The sequence below is a fragment of the Odontomachus brunneus genome, unplaced genomic scaffold (genome assembly GCF_010583005.1).
Source record: "Odontomachus brunneus isolate Ranch 3 - 2012 unplaced genomic scaffold, Obru_v1 Obru_scaffold_096, whole genome shotgun sequence".
NCBI lineage: Eukaryota > Metazoa > Arthropoda > Insecta > Hymenoptera > Formicidae > Odontomachus > Odontomachus brunneus.
This window is the reverse complement of record NW_022639546.1, coordinates 430,344-452,395: the sequence shown is the minus strand read 5'-3', so window position 1 is coordinate 452,395 and position 22,052 is coordinate 430,344. Positions and strand designations below refer to the sequence as shown.

Below are 22,052 nucleotides of genomic sequence, written 5' to 3'. Positions count from 1 at the left end.
ACCTTTTGGGAATATAGTTACATGTACCTATATTTGCCAAATATTCCAATTGTATTGACTATATAAAATAGTTAATTTCTCTTACCATTCAATATTTGCCACCTTACCATATTTTTTATTTCAAATAATTATAATTCTTGGTAAAAATTTTACACGGGTCTGTTATACTATACTTATATTGTAAATATTACAAATATTATGGTAACATTTACTATAAAAATTATATTCCTAACTATAATATTTTTACTATGCCATTATAGTTCCAAATATCATACATTTTTCTCTCAGTGTGGAGCGTCAGATAGCTCAGTGGTTTAGAGCAGTCGCCCGGCAAACGAAAGACCCGGGCCTAGCAAAACCGCGCTCTCGATATTTTTCTCTCTTTGGGACGAAAAAGATACGCAGATCTCGAACGCATGGCGTCCCGCCGCCACCTAGTACGCTCTCCTTCTTCTATGGTATCGTGTGTGATATGGTTATCGAATGCGAAGAGCGGAACTTCCGACCAGCTATCGGACGAGAGGCAGGCGTACCGAATGACAAGTGAGTGAGCGAGCGAGCGAGCGAGCGGAGGAGCGATCCAGGAGGTCCGGGCGAGGAAGCACAGCGCCGGATTTATAAGATTGCTCTCTCTTTGGTATATCGTGTTGTGTCCGTTGTCCGTGTAGGAAAGGGCTGGGGCTAGGGGGACGTCTATCGGGGAGGCCAGCGCGGGTGGAGCGACCGATCAATATAATTTTTGTGGATTAGCGTTTGTGCGTACTTTTGTGAGGAAGGTTGTTCGACTATCGGTCGGATTTTCGCGGGGAAGACCTCTGACTACGAGCCCCGTCAGGGTGTTGTCGGATTCGAAAAAGCGAGTCGGTCGCGGAAGCCAAGGTTAGCCGTGATCGAAATAACGGTTATCGTGGAGGAGCTCCGTTCGTCACCATAATCGAACACACAAGAACACGAAAAAATCGTACCGAGCGAGATTTTTTGGACATTTCAATAATTAAATTTGTTTTTCAATTCAACAAAATTTATTAAGTCCAAAAAAATATTTTTTTATATTCTATATTATTTATTCTATATTTCTATATTCTATATTATTTTTTCTATATTTTATTACTAGTTTTACTATTATATATTTCTATTATGTTATATTTCTAATTATTATTATTTTATTACTATTTTTATTCTTTATATTATTAGTATTTTTTATATTATATTAATTATTATTTATATTTTATTTTTATATTTTTTATATTCTCTCTCTCTCTCTCTTTCTCTCTCACACACACACACATACATATGTGTGTTCTTTTAACTGCCAGTACAGTGTGATCAAATAATATGTTGCAAACATATTGTTTTAATACGTTCCATTTCGCAGTCTACATGCAAATACGGCCTGTGCGTGTAAAATAGAAACAGAACAAAACAAGAGAAAAGAAAAAATGCAATTTATCGATCGCGACAGCCTTCAATCATTCTTCAACGGCGATCGTCTATCTTGACGAGTGGAATTCGCGTAATACGACGCGAGATCGACGTGGCACGGCCGCACGCGAAAACCTCGTAATCTCGACTTTATTGGCACAACACGCGCTGCTGAAGATGTTTTCGACTTCCTGACGCACCCGAGGATGTTTTCGACTTCCTGACGCACCCATCAATCGATCCTACGACCGGCGCGAATAAGCCCGTAAAAGTCAATCGCTGCGGCGTAATGGCACAATGGTTCGTACGTGAAAAACGCGAAACGGTTGCGTTTGCTCTCACTTACGGGGCCGCCTATTTACGAAAATCTTGGGGAAATTTATGGTCTTTTGGGTAAATACGTCGCCCACAGTGTTTCGCTCTGATCGCGTGATTTAACGTTGAATGCGGCCGCTCGAGTTTAAGCTCTGTTTGACTTATTGTCTCATACGAAGATGTAACGTTATCGCCGAGATCGATTTCGACGGAGAGAAATCGCGTCGAATGCTCTCGCCCTCGAGCGGCAGAAGCAGAAGAGATAGACAAAGAAAGAAAGAGGAAGAGAGAAGAGAGAGAGAGAGAGAGAGAGAGAGAGCTTCTGGCTTTCCGAAGAGAGTCCTAAGGTCCTCGATCGATTTCAGAAGTAGTGTTGGCGTTTGAAGCAGTGAAACAGCCATTTGGAAAAAAGAGAGGTCAATTTCGCGAAATTGAGCAAGAAAATTCACCAGAATTTTTTAGTTCTGACTCGTGAGAGGAAGAAATAGAAAAAAAGAGAAAAAGAGAAAGATTACCTAGAATTCTAAAAAAACCGATAGATCCTCGGAAAAAAAATTCAATTAAATTTGAAAATTTTTTTTCAGAAGTCGGTCAATTTCTTCAGAGTTCTAAGTAGTCCTTCATGAGTTCTTCACGATACTATTAACTCTTTCAGCGTATTGTGATGCAAATTTGTATAATCGATTTCTTCAAAAAGTGATTCTTTCGGAATACGATGAAATGTAAATCAATTTTTCATTCTTTTATTATTTTTTTTATCGGCTACTACATCATCGCCGTTAAATTTCTGATATTTTCTTATGTTAGAAAATAAAAAATTCTCTTCCACCGAATGTGCGCGTTCGAATACTAAAAGTAAGACGAAAAACTGACAAGTAAACCTATCTAAAAGTTACACTTCAATTTTTTTCTAATTTGACATAAATGTAGAAGAATAAAAAATATTTAAGTCATATTTTTTTCATTTTAGCCCACTTTGAGTTTCACGGGCAGTTTATAGCTTTTTAATGTTCTCACTCCTATCATCAACAAATGCAACAACAATGTATAAGAAATAAAATTGAATACAAGATATAGGCGTTTTTGGTTTGCTGATTATGAATATGAAGTCAAATGTATAAAATGTATAAAATTATTTGTATAAATAATAAAATGTTTAAACAAAACGTAAGAAGTTAAAAAAATTATTTATATAAATAATTTCTCGGTTTGGCCGAGATTCGAACCAGTTTTGACTAATTTAGCACAAATTTGAAATATTTCGATTACAATCTCGGCTAAAGAAATTTAGAATAGTTCGTATTTCAGCTATGCTAATTTTGCTAAAATTTTAATTAAAATTGTCGGATGTCTCTCGGTTTAGCCGAGATTAAAATCATTTTTGACTAATTTAGCACAGATTTAAAATATTTCAATTGGAATCTCGGCTAAAGAAATTTAAAATAGTTCATGTCTCAACTATGCCGATTTTGTTAAAATTATTTAATATCTTGTATTCAATTTTATTTCTTATGCATTTTTGTTGTACTCTATTTACACTCTATTTAGTTGATGATAAGAATAAGAACATTAAAAAGCTATAAACTGCCCGTGAAACTCAAATTGGACCAAAAAGAAAAAATGTGATCTAAATATATTTTGTACTTCTACATTTCTGTTAAATTAGAAAGAAATCGGAGTGTACCTTTTGGATAGGTTTGCTTGTGAGAAGAATTCCGGCGAATTTCCGTGTCGTCGGCTTCGCGAAGTTCGCCCCTTTTCTCAGATGGCTTTTTGATCGCCTCAGACGCCAGAACTATTTTGAAAACTGATCGAGAACTACCTTCCGGGTGGGAAAGTAGAACTGTGATGGCCGCGTTGAAATTTCGAAAATGGCGGGCTAACTTCGGCGCAGAGGTCGACCGCGTTGTTTTCGTGCGAGCCGACGTCGCCTCGACGTTGTTTGTCGCGGCAACGCGTTTGTTCGATAATTGAGGCCGATGAATCACGCTCGCATCAACAGTTGCATCGATATTCTTACCCCCTCGGCTACGCTTATTGATGAGGTCGTCCCGGCGGGGTTCGTCGACCGCGACGAGTGTCCGCGATGTCCGCGTCGCGCGAGGAATCGACCGCGAATCGCGCGCGCGTTGGCGATAGTCGGCGATCGACGAAGAAACGGCCGCCACCGTCAGCGATGCGGGCGGGTGTCATCATCGATCGCCCTGGCAATTTGCGACGTAACGTTGCATTTTCCGCCGGTCGATCGTGCACGGCCCGATGAACCCTGCCGGCGTTATCCCGACAATTATTCCGCCGCCGGGAGCGTGCTGGCGCCGTAAATCTTCGACAATTAATTAATGTATTTATTGCACCGGCCGATCGGAGACGATTAATTGGCGTTCCTCGATCCCAGTCGGTGATTCGATTTAACGTGTGCCGAGTCGGCGAGATCACGCGCCTCTCTCATGGAGAGAGGGTACACACTCAGCTGCGAGACGCTTTTCACATTTCTTCTTTCTAATCAAGTTGCGGCGCTTCAGATCGTCACAATTGCGAGTCACTGCTGACGCACTTGCGCAGCAGTCGGCCAGTGACAAAAAAAAGACGCAGCCAATCCTCGTGTAAATTGGTCAATAGCGGTTCGCAATTGTGACAACCTTGAGCGTTGCGACTTCACTGAAAAAACTGAGTGTACAAGTTCACAGAAAGAGTGCAATATTAGATCTGTTCTTTGTAGCTGCATTGCTGAACTCATGCAATAAGTTCGAGCAAGAAAAAATATACTTCTCTTTCTCTCTCTCTCTCTCTCTCTCTCTCTCTCTCTCTCTCTCTCTCTCTCTCTCTCTCTCTCTCTCTCTAATTTATTGTACCAATTTAACAGTACAGCTACAAAGAATAGACCACGAGTGTTGGTGTTTTATTGCCGACTCTTTTCTCTCACTCGTTCCTATAGTAATGCGGAATGTCAGCATGATAATGACCTCGTGAATCGTGTACGTAGGCCGGCATGATAGCTTCAACACATGAAGTTACGCTATTTTAGAGTTTCCCCGTAAGAAATACATTGCGCGCTCTCTAGAAAGGTATAGCTTTATAGTTAAAACTATGCCGATCTACGTACATACAGTCGAGAGCAAAACAGTTTGAATAGATTTATTGTGTGACGTTAGTGATCCATCTAGTTTTGAGGATCACTGGACTTCGGTAATCGATTATGACAGGAGCCGAAATGACATGGTGTGAAAGTACATTTTATTGAGCCAATGTGAAAACGTGTACACTGGGAAAAATTACTTTAAAATCAACAAATATTTCTTTGATGGGTGCCATTAACATATTGATTAAAATCTAAATTCTCTTTATTTAAACCAAATTTTACCTACTTAAATCAGATTAACAATATTTGATTTAAATAAAGAGAATTTAGATTTAAGTAGATATGTTAATGACACCCATCAAAGAAATATTTGTTGATTTTAAGGTAATTTCTCCCTCAGTGTATGCAACGCGGTGATCGGTTCTGTCGGTGCTGTTACCGAAATAACAGATACAGGATGCAACATTTGAGATTTAATCTGAGATTTGAAAGGAAGAATCGCTTTTAAACGAAGGAAATATTACTTGGAGAAGTAATTTTTCTGTATTTATATACAACCGATTTTACCGCGCATACGCGTCAGCAGTGGCTTTCAATTCTGCCAATTGAAACGCCGCGACTTTATTCTGCGCGAACCGATCTGCAAGCCCGACTCTATAGGTGTATGCGTTCAGTGACTCCTCAGAGAGTCCATTAATTTTTTCGCACGTGTGTCTCTATTCGCGGGAACGCGCGCGCGATAAAAAGTGACATCGCGCGCAACGGAGGAAACGGGCGTCTTCACTTACGTCGCGCGACAGTCCGGCTAAATTATTTATCGTCATGGTCTCATTGTGCACGCGATATGTTGCAGGTGCGATCGATGGCGGTGCTGCTCGCGATCGAAAAAGCTGAATGGAGGGAACCCGACCACGGAGAGCTCTCGCGTACGCGACGTTAATGCTGAAACTTCCCGGGTCGGAAAGTGTCCGTGGTATTCGATGTCGAGCGCTGATATTATGTAACGCTCATAGAAGCGGTGTTCGCGAATTTTATGTAATAACACGCGCGACACGCGCTTAAATACCTTCTACACCTAATTATAATAATTACGATAAGAGGCAAGGAAAATGCATTTACAATAATTGAAATAACATAGACTTCACGATATTAATAATATCGTTACAATATTACAATATTTGAATAATACACTTATGATAATTGAAACATATTTAAACATATTTTTTTAGTAATATTTAATAAATATTACTAAGGACAATAAGAGCCAAATCGTTGGTATTAAGTGCTTATGATTTACATATTATCAAAAAATAATAAAAAATAAATAAGTTTTTACTCGACTCACAAATTAATTATTCTAATTTAGAATAGTTAGAATAACCATCTTTCTAATAATATTAAAACAATGGTTATTCTAAATATTTAAATAGTGTTATTAGAAATATGGTTATTTTAACTATTTTTGTGATTAAAATTACAAAACAATTTTGTTACTCTAATTTAGAATAATTAATTTGTGAGTCAAATAAAAATTTATTTTATTTATTTTTTAATTATATGTAAATCATAAACGTTTAACACCAGTGATTTGGCTTTTATTGTCCTTATAATATTTACTAGTTTGAATCTTCTAGAGCCGTTATACTTTTGTTGTTATTTTAAGTTGAAACATATTTAGTATATATATTATTTTTATAATATATTTTATATATGTGCGCAACTGTCAGTCAGTCACAGTTATAATAATTGTCTGAGAAGTTGTATCTTCGAAATTCGAAAATATGAGACATTTAGTCACGGTCTGCCCTGTACTTGCCACGACAGATTCCCGAGACTAGCTCCGTATTACGAGTCAGTAATCGTTAGTAATCGTCAGTTTTTCAATTGAAATCGATTAGTCATTAAATTAGGACTGACGTCACGTGTCGAGGAGTATCGTTTTCTGCACGATAGCCGACACGTGGCGCTTTTTTCAAAATGCAACGAGGATAAGAACGCACGAATAGGTCTTCCGCGTGGGCCGTAATTGCTTTATGACGGTAAGTAAAAGTGCGCTCGTCGCGTTCACTCATCGCGTCCGTCGCGTATATTTTGCCGAGACGATAAACACGGAAAGTCGTGCCCTGATCTCGAACGTCACGTGTCTCTCGTAAAACAGAAAGTCGCCGCGTGACCTTTTGTCCAAGCGCCGTATGCACTTTTATATCCCTTCCCGACGCCGGAGCGTCGTCGTCGTCGTCGTTATCATCGTCGTCGAGAACCGCGTGTTTTCGCGCGTCGCCGGTCCCTTTGTATAACGGCAAATTGAATTTCAGCAAAACGCCACGCGAACTTTTAACCTCCGCGGTGACGCGAAGAATTAATTAATTTTCACGCGCGCTGCATCTCGCGATCAATTTGACCATGGCGGGCTGCACCGACCGACCGACCGGCGAGACATATCGTGCACACGCCGACGCGCGCGAATCGATCTCGAACTTTCGCGAATTGGCCGGGGAAAATGAATTCCCGCGCTTCACCACCTTGGAGATGTGCGATTTTGCAATATTTCGCACAAGCACTCTGCGACTTTCTTTTCTTGAATCGCAACGCGATACGCAATTGCGAGCTTTATCGCAAAGTCGCGCCTGCAATCCAAAATCACTCGTCATTTTAGTTAAATATCTGTGCAAATATCGCGCGACAATTTCTGATGTTTTATACTATTCAATCTAAACTTATATATTTAAAGGCATAATGGGATTATGCCATTATAACACTGAGAGAAAAAATAGTTGGAATAACTATAATCTCACTATATTTTATAGTTCGTTTTAGCCTCAAACATATATTTATAGTTCATCTAAACATAAAGATATAGCAGAATTGAAACAGATTTATAGTCACCATCTTATTACTCTATGTATATAGTAAAGCACGCTTTGGGAATAGTTACATGTTCCTATATTTTCCAAATATTCCAATTGTATCGACTATATAAAATAGTTAATTTCTCTTACCATTCAATATTTGCAACTTTACTATATTTTTTATTTCAAATGATTATAATTCTTGGTGTCAGCCCTCATCTAATCACTAATCGATTCCAATAGAAAACGATTACTAACGATTACTGATTTGTAATCGAGACAGTTTTGTTGGGGACGAAAGTAACCATATTTTTCTCTTAGCATATATGTCAGTTTCAAAGTTTCATACAAGTTTGACTTCTTACAAAAAATTATTGTAATTATTTAAACAATTTTTATATCGTGCATTTTCTATAGTAACTTATACTATTTCAGTATAGTACAGATTTTCCAAAAAGCATACATAAAAAGAAATAAAATCCTAACGTAATTTTCTCCACACTAAGAGGAAAAATTATTAATCCAATTAAAATTTTAGTTATTTTCGACTCCGACCATATTTTTTGTAGTAAAATAGTAATAATAATAAGGTTATTATATTTATCGATAGCATATTCAACAGGAACCACACAAAGAAGAGACAAGTGCACATTTCCCATTACATAAGGTTCACATATGTTGCAATAAACGAAGAGCTTATCGGGAACACGCAGTCCGGTTCGTCAGCCATGATTTCATCTACTAACGGATGAATGTTGTTGGTATGCTACGTGATCTCGCCGTATCATAGTGTCTTGGTGTAAAATTATAGTGATAGCGTTTGCAAGAAATAGTTTAGTAATAGTATTACTTTTGAGTTATACAATAAGTATATTTTATTTTTTATATTTTTGTTGCAGCGTTATTCTCGCAAAACTATTTTATACTGTTTGTATTCAAGTGTCTCTATATTTGATATGAATTTAATAAAAATAGTCAAAAGTTTTTACTTATTATATTAATGTTTTATTTTGAAGTTGTATTTTTTTACAAATTTTAGTAACAACTTTACGCACAAAATAGTTTAGTAATCCAAGGTTAAAATATTAAGTTGCGTTATTTCTTTTGCACTTGCACGCGATTTAAAATTATATTGCAAAATTGCGATGCGATGACATTGCAATTGCACTGATTACGATTCTTAGAAAAGATCGCATCGCGGTATACGATTTCATCAATTGCACAGCCCTACATTGAGAGAAAAATGTTTGGTATTTGTAACTATAATCATATAGAGAAATAATTATTATAAATTATGGTCAAGACAAACATTTTTTAGTCAAATGCATTATAATTTTAGTGATAATAACGTTATATGCATGTTACTACTACTATCTTCGTGTTGGGACAACTAAAAAATATAGCTGGGCCCAATTTGGTGCCAACTATATTGTTTTTGGTTGTTCCAACATGAAGATAGTAGTAGTAACATGCATATGAGGTTATTATCATTAAAATTATAGTGCAATTGACTAAAAAATGGTCTTGACTATTATTTATAGTAATTATTTCTCTATATGATTATATAGTTATAAATTTACAATTTTTGTGTATGTTTCTTGTAAAGCTGAACTATACTAAAATTTTAGCGTAAGTTATAGAAAATGCACAATATAAAAATTGTCCAAGTAATTACAATAATTTTTTGTAAAAAGTCAAACTTGCACGAAACCTTGAAAAAAGTTCAATAATTGAATCTTGTGATTGAAATAATTGAAACAGATGACGATATTGCAATGTGGTTAAAAGATTAATAATATATGTGTATTTAATATTCGATTGTAGTTACAAATACCAAACATTTTTCTCTCAGTGTACACACCATCTCCGTCTGAGACGGTGAAGGCTAGTAACGCGGGGAAAAATCGCCCGGTATCGTATCGTTGTAGTTTTGTAGACGAGCGCGGCCCGACGAGCGACATTCGACACGCTCGAATCGAACGGCCGAATCGAGTTCACAGGCGGAAATCGCAACAGCCGGCGCATGGATTGATAGGCCCGATATACCTGCTTGCCATACAAAACCGAACGATCGACGTTAATGGCCAAACAACGCGCTCGCGAATTGCGGCACGTACGTACACCGGCATGAGCGCGCCGCGATCGCCGGAAGAACCGAGGCAATTCATTGCGAGTGCGTGCTCGGCGCTCGCCAACTTGCCTGCGATCATGTGCACGTCTCGTGATCGTGTCCCGGTATCGAGATCGATCGTTCGACTTTCGTGCTGGTAATGAGGCCCGCGCCGACGAATCGGGACAAATCATACGTACTCGCGTGAGCTCCTCGCGAGCTCTTCGTTCGATCGTTGACGCGTCGAGAGCATTCAACAGGCTCGTCAGCCTTGCGGAAACAAAATAGGAAAAGTGGAAGGAGGATTTTCCTCTTACTTTTCATCGATAAGGCGTTTCAATTTTAACCCTTTTGAGGCCTCATCGAGATCCCGTTTGAGTAAAATTTTCTTTCTTCATGAAGTAGCCCTAAAAGTCGTTCCTGTACTGAGAGAACAATTACCTTAAAATCAAACGATGAATTTTGTCCGAATCACAAGATTTTCATCACACTGAGAGAAAAATTACCTTAAAATCAACAAATATTTTTTTGATGTGGATGCCATTAACATATTTATTTAAATCTAAATTCTCTTTAGACCATCTTCTTTAGACCAAATATTGTTTACTTAAATCAGGCAAACAATATTTGATTTAAATAAAGAAAATTTAGATTTAAGTAAATATGTTAATGGCACCCATCAAAGAAATATTTGTTGATTTTAAGGTAATTTTTCCCTCAGTGTGGTGAAAATCTTGTGATTTGGATAAAATTCATCGTCGAGAAATATGATCTGAACGTGCGTATAAGATAAATGTCTCGGTAATTGAATCTTGTAATTAAAATAATTGAAACAGATGACAATATTATCTGTATTAACCATTTTTTCTCTTAGTGCAGAGAAAATGTTGTAGTGAAAATTATGTTAGGATTTTATTTCTTTTTATGTTTCTTGTAAAGCTGAACTATACTAAAATTTTAGTTGTTATAGAAATAAAATAAAATTTAAGTTATAGAAAATACACGATATAAAAATTGTCCAAGTAATTACAATACTTTTTTGTAAAAAGTCAAACTTGCATGAAACTTTTTTTTTTTAAACAAGTTCAATAATTGAATCTTGTGATTGAAATAATTGAAACAGATGACGATATTGCAATGTGGTTAAAAGATTAATAATATATGTGTATTTAATATTTCAATATTTTGAAATTTTTTGTTAAAAGATGTCTCTTTATGCGTCAATTTAATATTATTTAATAGTCATCCAATTTGACTCTGTATTATTCGGCAACTAAGATATGATTAATTTTTCATTACGACTACTTTATTTCCTATTTTATTTTAGTTATTACTTATTTTTCTATTTCAACTATTATTTTTTCCTATTTTTGACCGCTGACAAAATTTTATGTAAACGTTAGTTTTGTTAATAATTCATTAGTTCGTTAATAAAATGTAAAACTGATTGGGTTTTCTCATTAGTTCAGTTACGAGATATTTATCTTCATTATGTACATACATTCAGCTCCTAATCGGCTTTCACAATTTTTATGGACTAGATTGCCACACCTCGTGCTGTCAGAAAAGCCACCGGTTGATACAGTAATCGATTATGACAAAGTGGTAACGTGTAACAGAACGTAACATTTGTGAAATTTCGAAGGGAGGATATATTTTAAATTAAGGGAACGTTACTATGAGAAGTGTAGTCATTTTTATACATTTGTCACGGCGATTACTGCGCATGCATGTCAACAGTGGCTTTCAATCTTGACAGCTCAAAGCGTCGCAATTTTATTTTGATGAAAAGTGTGAAAGCCTAGGAACTGAGTGTGCATTCATGTTTGCACATTGTTCTATATAGCTAGGGAATTTAATAAATTTTATTTAATAAATCTTATATGACATACACACATGCACAAAACAAACACAAGCGCTAACTTTATGCTTTACGATGACATTGATAAAACACGGAGAAAATAAAATTTGTTTATTTCCTTTCGCGCAGAATTTTACACAATTTCTAGCGTCAACGATTCTGCTCCGCACACAATCGCCATATTTATTTTTCCAACGGAAAAATCACTGTTTCACGGTTTAGGACGAAGAATAAAGCTCGGTCTAGAATAGATGGACAATATACCGACGGAATCATTACTCTGCCAATATAAAAAATTCGGGGAGGACACAAAATGAATGTACAGAATTACGTATACTGGACTGTGAAGAGTTTATAACAGCAATATCGATTGATCGAGAAGTATTCAGAGGCTAATTTCTGGCGATAGGACGAGACTCCAGCGCTCTCCGTCGAATTTCTCCGTAAATATCACAGGGAGAATTCGGTGGAGCACGAAAATTCGCTCCGGGGGATCCGGAGAATTCCAGGTCGAGTTCGACGGGACGAAAGGAATAATTTCCGCTCGGAGTGATTTTCTAAGCGCCTATATACCACCTACGAAACGCGAAGGGTCGCGCGAACAAACATTCGGTCGATCCATCAAGCAAGCTTGGGATCGATCGTTCGATCTGTCATCCCGTAAACGAACAAACGGCGCGTGCGAACGGCTCGTACGAGCAAGCAGAAGTATTGTCGTTTGCGCACGTGTGCAGCGCGGCCTCTTCTATACTTAGGAGTCGCACTGGCTTCAAGGTAATCCGTTTTTCCGCCTTTTGATCTGATATAATAATCCGATCTTTTTACGACGTTTCTTACGTCGCCCGTTCGATCGCGCTTTCCGGCCGTTGAGTCGCGTTCACCTTCATCGTGACGCGGATCTCGGAAAAAAAAAAGATACCGTAACCTCCACCTTGGTTTTTCCTTTCGCCTTCGCTTGTTGGCTTCGGCAAACAATAATAATCAAGGAAGAGCGATTTTTCATTTCTCCTTCCGCGCGGTATGTGACGTTCGTCACGTGCGACTCGCGTTGACAATCGAGAAGAATTGCACGTAGTTAAGCGATAATGCTCGTAATATAATGATAATATCATATCATGAATATGAAACGGTATGTATAGAATACATACAACTGAGAAACGTACACAATACAGCTACCCGACTAGAACTTCGTTCCACACGCAGAAACATGTCGTTCTATTACTGAGAGCAGCGATTGCTCGGGTTAGTTTTCTTCTTTCAAGTAACGGTTACCCTCAGGCAAAGAATATTTTCTTAACAACAGCCTGAATTAGCATTATCGCTTAACTACGTGCAATTCTTCTCGATTGTCAACGCGAGTCGCACGTGACGAACGTCACATACCGCGCGGAAGGAGAAATGAAAAATCGCTCTTCCTTGATTATTATTGTTTGCCGAAGCCAACAAGCGAAGGCGAAAGGAAAAGCCTGAAAATGTGCTCGTCGCGAGTTTTAGGAAGGCTCGTGTGCTCAAAGGAAAAATTTATTCTCTTCACAGACAACTGATTAAGATCAACCTGATCGAGATCTGACGGGACAAATTTCTAGTCAGGTGTATTCAGTCTGTGAATAACGCGACAAGTAAATAATGCACTTACCGCCCCTGAATTCGAATCGAGTTTTGCTTTGCGTTTCTCCCTTTTCGTAGTTTTTTTTTTCCTCATACTCACCTAGTCGGGTGTACGGAGGGTATTACGCGATCGGTCGTTGAAATTCTAGCGAGCACGAGCGCAATGCTTTCCTCGGAAATGACGCACGTACATCAACGCCAAGCGACACAGTATCGCTAATTAGCTGCACGCTCGCGTCGCATCGCGACGGTCTTGTTTCTCCATTTCAAAATTACGACGATAAATCATGCGCCGTGTCGTACACGGATTCCCCTCTCGCCCCCTCTCTCTCTTCTTCTCTCTTTGTACACATATACTCAAACACAACACGTACGCATACGTACACATGAGGTTCACTTCGCGCTAATTACGACGGCAATCCCTGGCTTCACGTCTAGGCTCTGATCGCGAGAGTCGGCAACGGGGCTCGGCCTCGGCTAAGCCATGAAACACTCTATTGTGCGCGATCGCGTAGACGCAGTTTCGCCCGACAAAATACACGGCCCGCGCGCTGCCGGTTGCGCCCCTTTAATTAAAAAATGTAGGGCGCGCGCGATAGTTAGCTTCCCTCTTAATCACGAGATCGACGTAACACGAGTCACGCACGCGCTGTTTGTAAGGAGCGCGCCTCTATTTGTACTCGCGCGACGTCAATTACGCGGACTGCCAATAAGATCAAAAAAGCAACGGAATAAGTTGAGAAAAAAAAGGAAAAAGAGAGAGAGAGAGAGAGAGAACTTTTTCACTTGCGGAAAATTGTCGTGAGAAATTCGAAATTAGCGATTGATAAACGATTAAGCGGAGACACTTGTCTCACCGCGGAAGTTCTACACTCTGACGCAAAGAAATTAGCTTGGAAATCGCGTTCGATGGCCGTGCGGGAAAGTTGCGTGTAATAATCGTGGTTGAAAACCGGTTGAGTGGAGGAAAGCCTGCCGCGACAACCTTGAAACCTTGCGAACGAAAGAACGTTGTCGTCGTCGTCGTTGTAGTGGTCGGTGGTGATGGTGATGGTGGTGATCGAGACGAGATGTTCTCTCCGCGACGGGGGAAGCGGATTCTAACACCGCAAGTTCACGGTTCTACGATTCGCGGCGACTGTCCGTCACGTCGCGCAATCCGTCCGCTCGAGAGCGACTTTTCGATCGCCATTAGCAAGGTAACGCGACACGATATCGATATCATTGGGCATCCTCGATATCTCCTGTCGTACTCGCGTATTTTTTCCGTTTTCGCGCGGGAGACTGGACGGGCAGAACCATGTGCGTATTTTTAGACGTTCCATAACGTCACGTAATGATTTTCATCGTTGTCACGAGATGTCTAACGTGCAGAGAAAAGAATCTCCTTGGATTTGGCACGTCTACCAAAAAAGGATGGGTGACTTGCTGTATCATCACGAGATGATACAGTGAGAAAGAAATATTATACTTCTATTTCTGTGGGATCTCTATTGGTGGGATATAAAGTTTATATTAAGTCTATTTCTCACCTCTCTCTCTCTCTTCAATTCAACTGTTCTCTAATTTTTAGTTTCGTTCTCTAATTTTTTAATCGCCCTTACATTTGTTTTTTTGCATCGCGACGTACACTGCAATTTTGATATCATATTACACTCTTTTCCGCAAATAATCGTGTGGCCAAATATTCGTCCTTGCGGGCACAAACTTCTGCAACAACTGGTCGGATTTTGAAGTAGGTATTCTCTCTCGTGCGAATCTCTAAAGCCCGACGGTCGCGCCTTTGAAACTATCTTCGTGTTATCCTCGCTCGTCCAAGCGGAACTATACCATACCACTGAAATTGGGACTCCGACAGGATGGTTTCGGGAAACAACAGACTCAAAGGCTTAAACACTAACGTCCGTTCTTGCGACACGTGCGTATTCCCGAGTCGAGATTTTGATTCTACATTCCACCTTAATATTCTATTCAACGTTTACCTTGAGACTCTGAAGTCTATCAGCTGAATCAGCTCTTGATTCTATTTAACCTATTAATTTTGATACCCTCTAAAGCCCTACAAGTGGCATTTTGTGCGTTTTCTGCCACTTACAGGCGCTAAGCAAGACTTCAATTTTCTCACGTGTAAATTTTATTCCACTTTTCGCCTCAACGTTCCATTTTAATACTTTGAAGCCTACAGCAATTTTTTTTATTCTACTTAGCCTACTAATTCTATCTAACCTACTTTGCCGAGAAGTCTTCTTTAGAACTCTTTAAAACTTCAAGCATTTTGTGCGTTTTTTGTCATTCAGAGGCGGATAGAATTTCAGTTTCCATGCGTATCGCATATACACTCATCCTTCAGAATATACAGACGTTAGAAAGTTCAGGGTTAAAATTTCGACTCGGGTTCTCGCATTTAGGGAGTGTATGCACTCGCAAGACGTGGCTCGGCAAGAATTAATCACGATGAAAAATAACATTGTCTTTTTCATAGTACCTTTTCGACACAGGACTATTTCGCGAAGTTTAGAGACCCTTAAACAGAGACTGGCCGAAAAATGGTGGCGATAATATGTATGAGCTGGTGAGTGAGTGCGTGATCTATTATATGTGTGCGTGTGCGCTTGGTGAGCACGGCTCCGTATTGGTGCCGTCATTTTTCGGATCATGTTCATGTGCGCCAATCACGTGGAGACCCCCCAATGGCCAGTCTCTGTTTAAGGGTCTCTAATTTCGCGATTGGCGTGGATAACGTGGATCCGCTGTCGTGTCAATATGATATAGCGTTATTTCCATTTCGTGGAATCGCAATATCCCGGAAATAACCAGCAATACTCTGTTTGCTTAGATAAAAGGTGCAACTGATACCGTGCTATGTTAACATATAAAAAGATTAAATTGAATGGAAGAACACGGTAAAAGTTGCGAAGGTTATGTTGAAACGCGATAAAACGCAGCGAATTAGATATTGGAAGCAAACAGCTTTTTGCGCCTCGAAGACAGAGACAGTCATCTTCGGCAGATAACGGCAGATAACGACGCGGAAATAAATGTCGCGCGCGAGATGTTTCGCGTTTCACGCCGGGACAACAAATTACATTGTCAATAATAAATCCGGACGGCTCTTTTCGAACGCGCAGCTCCATGCACACCGTTAATCGGGACACGCGTGTGCTCGCGCATTGGCGGGGCAAATTGCGTGTTTAACACGTAAGCATGCAGACGCGCATTTCGCGGGAAAATACGCACGCTTAATTTAATTCGAACGAGGACGACGTATTACGCGGCGCGAGCGCTACCAAAATTATTACCGTGTAATATCCGATAATGGCCTCTAAAATGGCGAATTCAATTTCAGGCGTAATTAGTGACGACGGTATATCTCGATAAATCGCCAGGATATACTTCTGTGGTCGCGAGAGCGCGAGTTCACCTTAACACAAATTCTGCGTTGCGCATCGCGACGTACAGTAATATTCCATTCGCGCGCGTGTTTTCCGAGTAACGCGCCGTGAAATCCACACCGGAAACCAGACTTTCCTCTGTCGTTGTGTGTGTGTGTGTGTGTGTTCACCACACGCAAACGAATTTCAATTATACTCCCTGGATTAATAATAGCGTTAGCAGCGAAACGAAATGCGCCGCGTTATGTGCGCATCGTGTCCTCCTCCCCTTCTGTTTTAATGAAATTCCCAGCTTTTTTGCCATTACAAAACGCTAAGAAAAGAGCTCACGAAATTCGCAGAAGCGACAATATCGTTCTCTCTTTCGAGCCGTAATCGCCGCTGCACCTGACAGCGAGTCCTGTGAGTCGTACATTTTATCTCTCTTGAAGTTTCCTCAAATTATAGGGAATTTTGGGGATCATCGATTGCGACTTTGAGGTAAAAAAGAGTTAAAGTTCGAAATGGCAAGTCCAATATGGCGGCCATGAGTTTTTAAAATTAGCAATCTCGCTCAGAGTAAAGGAGGAAGGATGAAGGGGAAAGAGAGAGAGAGAGAGAGAGAGAGAGAGAGGAGGGGAAGGGGGAGGATATTATATAGTACTGATATAACCGACTTTGTCCGCCAATAAGTTAGTTAAAATCATTAAAAATGAAGGGAAGATAAGTTCACGGAAAAAAAAGTTTGGTTAAATTAACCAAATATCTGGTCGAATGTGAACAATCCAGAAATTGCGATTGAAGTAACCCGAATTCTGTTTAAATTAACAAGATTTTTGGTTGAGGCTCATGGACACGGTCACGTGCTGATGCATGCTGCTCAGGAATCAAAGTTTCTATCACTGCATCCCACATGGAAAAAAAGGTTTGATTGAATTACCCAAATATCTGGTCGAATATGAACGATCCAGAAATTCCGATTGAAGTAATCCAAATTCTGTTTAAGTTAACAAGATTTTTGGTTGAGGCTCATGGACACGGTCACGTGCTGATGCATGCTGCTCAGGAATCAAAGTTTCTATCACTGCATCCCACATGGAAAAAAAGGTTTGATTGAATTAACCAAATATCTGGTCGAATATGAACGATCCAGAAATTCCGATTGAAGTAATCCAAATTCTGTTTAAGTTAACAAGATTTTTGGTTGAGGCTCATGGTCGCGTTGATGTATATCCCCTCCCATGCTGTTGCGTGCTGCTCGGGAATCAAAGTTTCTATCACTGGTGGGATGTGCGTCCCTCATTATGGGACTCAAAAGGTTAAAAATTATCGGCCGGGAATCGTCACGTCTCGATGGATGATCGTGAAAAGGATTGATTCGTCGCGAAAGTGCGTATTAGCAGTAGCGGCGACAATAGCCACGTCACGACACGAGAGAAACGAAACGTCACGGAGAGCCGCAGCGGCCGGCACAATTGTGCTTTGTTTCTCTGGAAAATGAATGAGTAAAACGAAGAGAGGGAGAGAGGACACCCGTCCATCGTGACACGGCGTGTTTAACGGCAAGATATTCACCGTCCGCGCGGTAATGCGCGCATTTTTATGCGAGTACACTCTTATCTTCTTTCGGTTTACCTCGGTTATCGCGCAGATAACGAATTCTTCCGCATTACGGGGCCAATTTATGGCCCCGTCGAATTCACACCGATGAGATATTTCGCTTTTGCGTAGCTGCTCATGGCGATTTCGAACGAATGGCCTTAACGCGCTCTCCCTACCAGCGTCGCACATGTCGCATCGATCTCGTCGCTTCAAGCTTATCTTCACACGGAGAAAAATAATTTGCAAACAAATCATACAAGCTCTGCACATCAAATCTATAAAATGATTAATACGGACATAGAGCCAAATTACAGTTGTTACGTATTTAATAAAAAATTAATAAATACACAATAGACGTTTCGACCATTGGATGTGGCCTCTTCAATAAGTGGTATAAAATCAAGTATAGTCCATGCAATTCGTCAAAGCGGTGTTGTTATGTTCAAGACGCAAATTCCTTACATCGGCATTCTAATTAATACATCAGTATTCGCCAACAACATCATACATCAGTGTCCGCTCTCTTTTTTCTACATCTTTGTCGGTAAACACTAATGTATTAATTAGAATGTCGATATAAGGAATTTGCGTCTTGAACATAACAACACCAGCTTTGACGAATTGCATGGACTATACTTGACTTTATACCACTTATTGAAGAGGACATCCAATGGTCGAAACGTCTATTGTGTATTTATTAATTTTTTATTAAACACGTAACAACTGTAACTTAGCTCTATATGTTTGTATTAATCATTTTATAAAAATAATTTGTTGGCCCGGCAAATGTTCTGCTGGTCCAGGAAAATCTTTTCGTTATTATATAGACAGCAAAAAGATTTGCCAAGAGTACTAATCACTATTTGCTGGATATAATTTGCTGAAACTACAAATTATTTTGCTGTAAGAACCATGATGGACTTATATAAGTAGTTACAGTTTTGCTTCGATAGCAAATAAATTTGCTAAGAATACATTATTTTGTGTCAATAGCAAATTGACGTGATTCTTAGGACAAATACACTCAACAAATTTGTTCTATCCTGGCAACAAAACTACTTCTGCTCTGATAACGAATAATTTGTGAAATTAGTTACGTCAATTTTTTATATTAAATTTTTTTTTATGTCACTACGAATATGCAGTAGCAACGACGATTTTGCTAAAAGAACAAAATTATTTTTCTCCGTGCACTCAAAATTTTCAATTTTACTTAACGCGCCACCAACGTCACGAGTGTATGGAAACGACATTTTCCTTTATTCATGATAAAGAAATCTCAGTTTCCTTTGTTCTGATTGGTCAATTAAATGCTACTCTACCCGTCGAGTAGAGTTTTCGAACGCAACTTTACGGAGAGAATTAATAAATAATCCACAGTAGCAAATATATCAATGATACCAACGGCTGCGCGTTCAGCGGAGAAAGCTGCCTTGCAACTGTTGCAAAATTCGTGAATCTGATTGTCATATGCTCTTAGATTCAGCCAAGACTAAGAGCGCGTCCCAATCAGATTCACGAATTTCACAACGTAGTTGCAAAGCAGTTTTCTCTGCTGAACGTAGCAATACTTGGAGATTAATAACGCTGATACTTAACTCTGGAGTTTGGATAATATTCATATTTTTTCTTCTGTGTTTACAAAGCATGAGCGTAAGCAAGCGCCTAAGCCGCGATACTTGCGGTGTAAAATCATACAATGCATTTTGTTGATCTCGCGCTTTGTAAACACAGAAGAAAAACATCAATACGACTCGAACTTTCGTTCCAGACTTCGTGTTTCCCGAGAGTACATACATATATATGTATCTCCACGTTGAAAGTTTCAATATTCACATTTAAAGACTAAAACATAAGAGGTGAACAGCATATCACATTAATCTTACGGTGATTTATCGATTGTTAAAGAGGAAGGTGTTAGGATTATTTTGCAGATCTATTCGATCGATTCGCAAGTGTCATTCTGCGAACACGTCCCTTTTTCTGCGCATTTTGCAGGGATTTTGAGCGTTTATTTTCTCGCTTCTCAAGTCATCAATCAAATGAGTTTTGCGGCGGGTAGCCACGAGCCTTAAAAATTGACTGCTGTCAAACTGTCAGACGCGGTGGCGCGGTGACGAATCTACATACGGTGTCAAATATGGTACGTCGACTGGAAATTACTTGAGTCAAAACTGTAAGGCGCGTTATCAGCGGTGCCATGTGTAAAAGATATGGATTGGAAAAGCGCATCTAATGTGCCTAGAAATATCTAAATGTCTAATAATATATATACAGTTTCGCGTGTTATCTGCCTAACAACATGTTTACGCAAATGTAATCTCTCGAGGAGCGCATATCAGTTCCTGACGATCGTAAAATGCCTTGAATTCCTCAGCGATTAACGTACGAATGCTTATGAAGAGAAAAAAAACCGCGTCGTTCTTTGTCAAAGCGACATGCATTTCTCTCTTTTTTTTTATTTCTCTCTGTTCTCTTTTCTCTTCACGCAAACTCGTAGCGACGGGTTATGTGATCATCTATTGGAATGCATATTATTTCCACGAACGTCTAGTTAGGTCAAGGAGCCAGTAAAATGACGCGAATTTGTACGTTTGCACTCGATCCCGCATAACCGGTTCTCAAATAACAGTAGAGAAAGAAAAAATTCAATGGAAATTCTGATGAATAATTTAGCCATAAACATTGCATTCTCGAAAAGAGAATCAGGATTAATAAAAAAGAGAAAAAAACAGTGCGCCGATATCACGTTATAATCGCTGATATATGTCTTTTTTTGCAGCAGTTAAAAGTTACTCGCGGAACTTTACGAGCTAATCACGATGTAACTGAAAAGTTCGTTGTATATTGAAGGATTACATACGACAATTATCTGTAAATTACAAAAATTTTATATACGCTTCGTTTCCCTTGTATATCGCGGTGTAGAAGGTTACAGGTTTTTATTCTTGGACCGGGAGATTTTCTTAATCAATCAAAACCAGTGCCAGATAGCCTTCCTCAGATCCGTTTAATTCATGACTTAGTCTCAATTTCGATTAATAGAATAAGAAGAGAATCGGAGAGAAACGTTTTTCATAGTTATGTATATTATATATATATATATATATATATATATATATATAAAAAATATATATATATATTAAATATATATTAAAATATATATTAAAAAATTAAATATATATTAAAAATATATATTATATATAAACATAAATAATATATATATATTATTATATGTTATATAAAAAAATATATATATTAATTATAATAAAATAATTATATATATATTAAAAAAAATATAAATAAACGAAGCATTTAATAAAAAAAATATAAAATATCAAAAAGAAAATATTCTATAAATATTTATATTCTCTAAGATGACTCGACAATAAATGATCTTTTATTTCGTTCTAAATATCTTTGAGCGCCAACTCTCCAACCTTTCTTGGGAGTTAGCCACACACTCCGTTCAATTCTCTTACTTTCTTGATCTCAAGACGAGGACTTGGTCTCAACGATTCTGAAGCTATGTGAACCTGGCACCCGACTTTTGAAAAAATAATTTTTTTCTACGTAAAAAGTTAGCATTTTGTTTGTAGTTGTTTGTAGTAACAATAATTTCGTTTGTAGTTCCATCCATTAAAAATTATAGAAATTTAAAAAAATGAGTAGCACCCCACTTTGAGATATCTCAAATCTGCAAGCGGGTGACGTTTCTAAATCGTTTGTAGTTGTTTGTAGTGATTTTCGTTTCGTTTGTAGTCGAACCGTTCAAAAGTTACAACAATTTAATAAAACGCGGAAGAGCCAACTTTGCCATTTTTTGAGATCACTC

The 22,052-nt window shown here is 38.7% G+C and overlaps 1 protein-coding gene across 4 annotated transcripts in view; it reads right to left on the bottom strand.

Moving 5' to 3' along the window:
• Positions 1–22,052, bottom strand: part of LOC116848511 (beta-1,4-glucuronyltransferase 1) — an 85,482-nt gene that overhangs the window by 24,524 nt on the left and 38,906 nt on the right. Inside the window, exon 1 of one of the 4 annotated variants that reach the window (XM_032824673.1) lies at positions 13,345–17,595. The exons of the other annotated variants lie outside the window; for them this stretch is intronic. The gene's annotated coding sequence lies outside the window, so the exon portion shown is untranslated. Of the gene's footprint in view, positions 1–13,344; positions 17,596–22,052 lie in introns of those variants that run through there. 4 annotated transcript variants of the gene reach the window in all.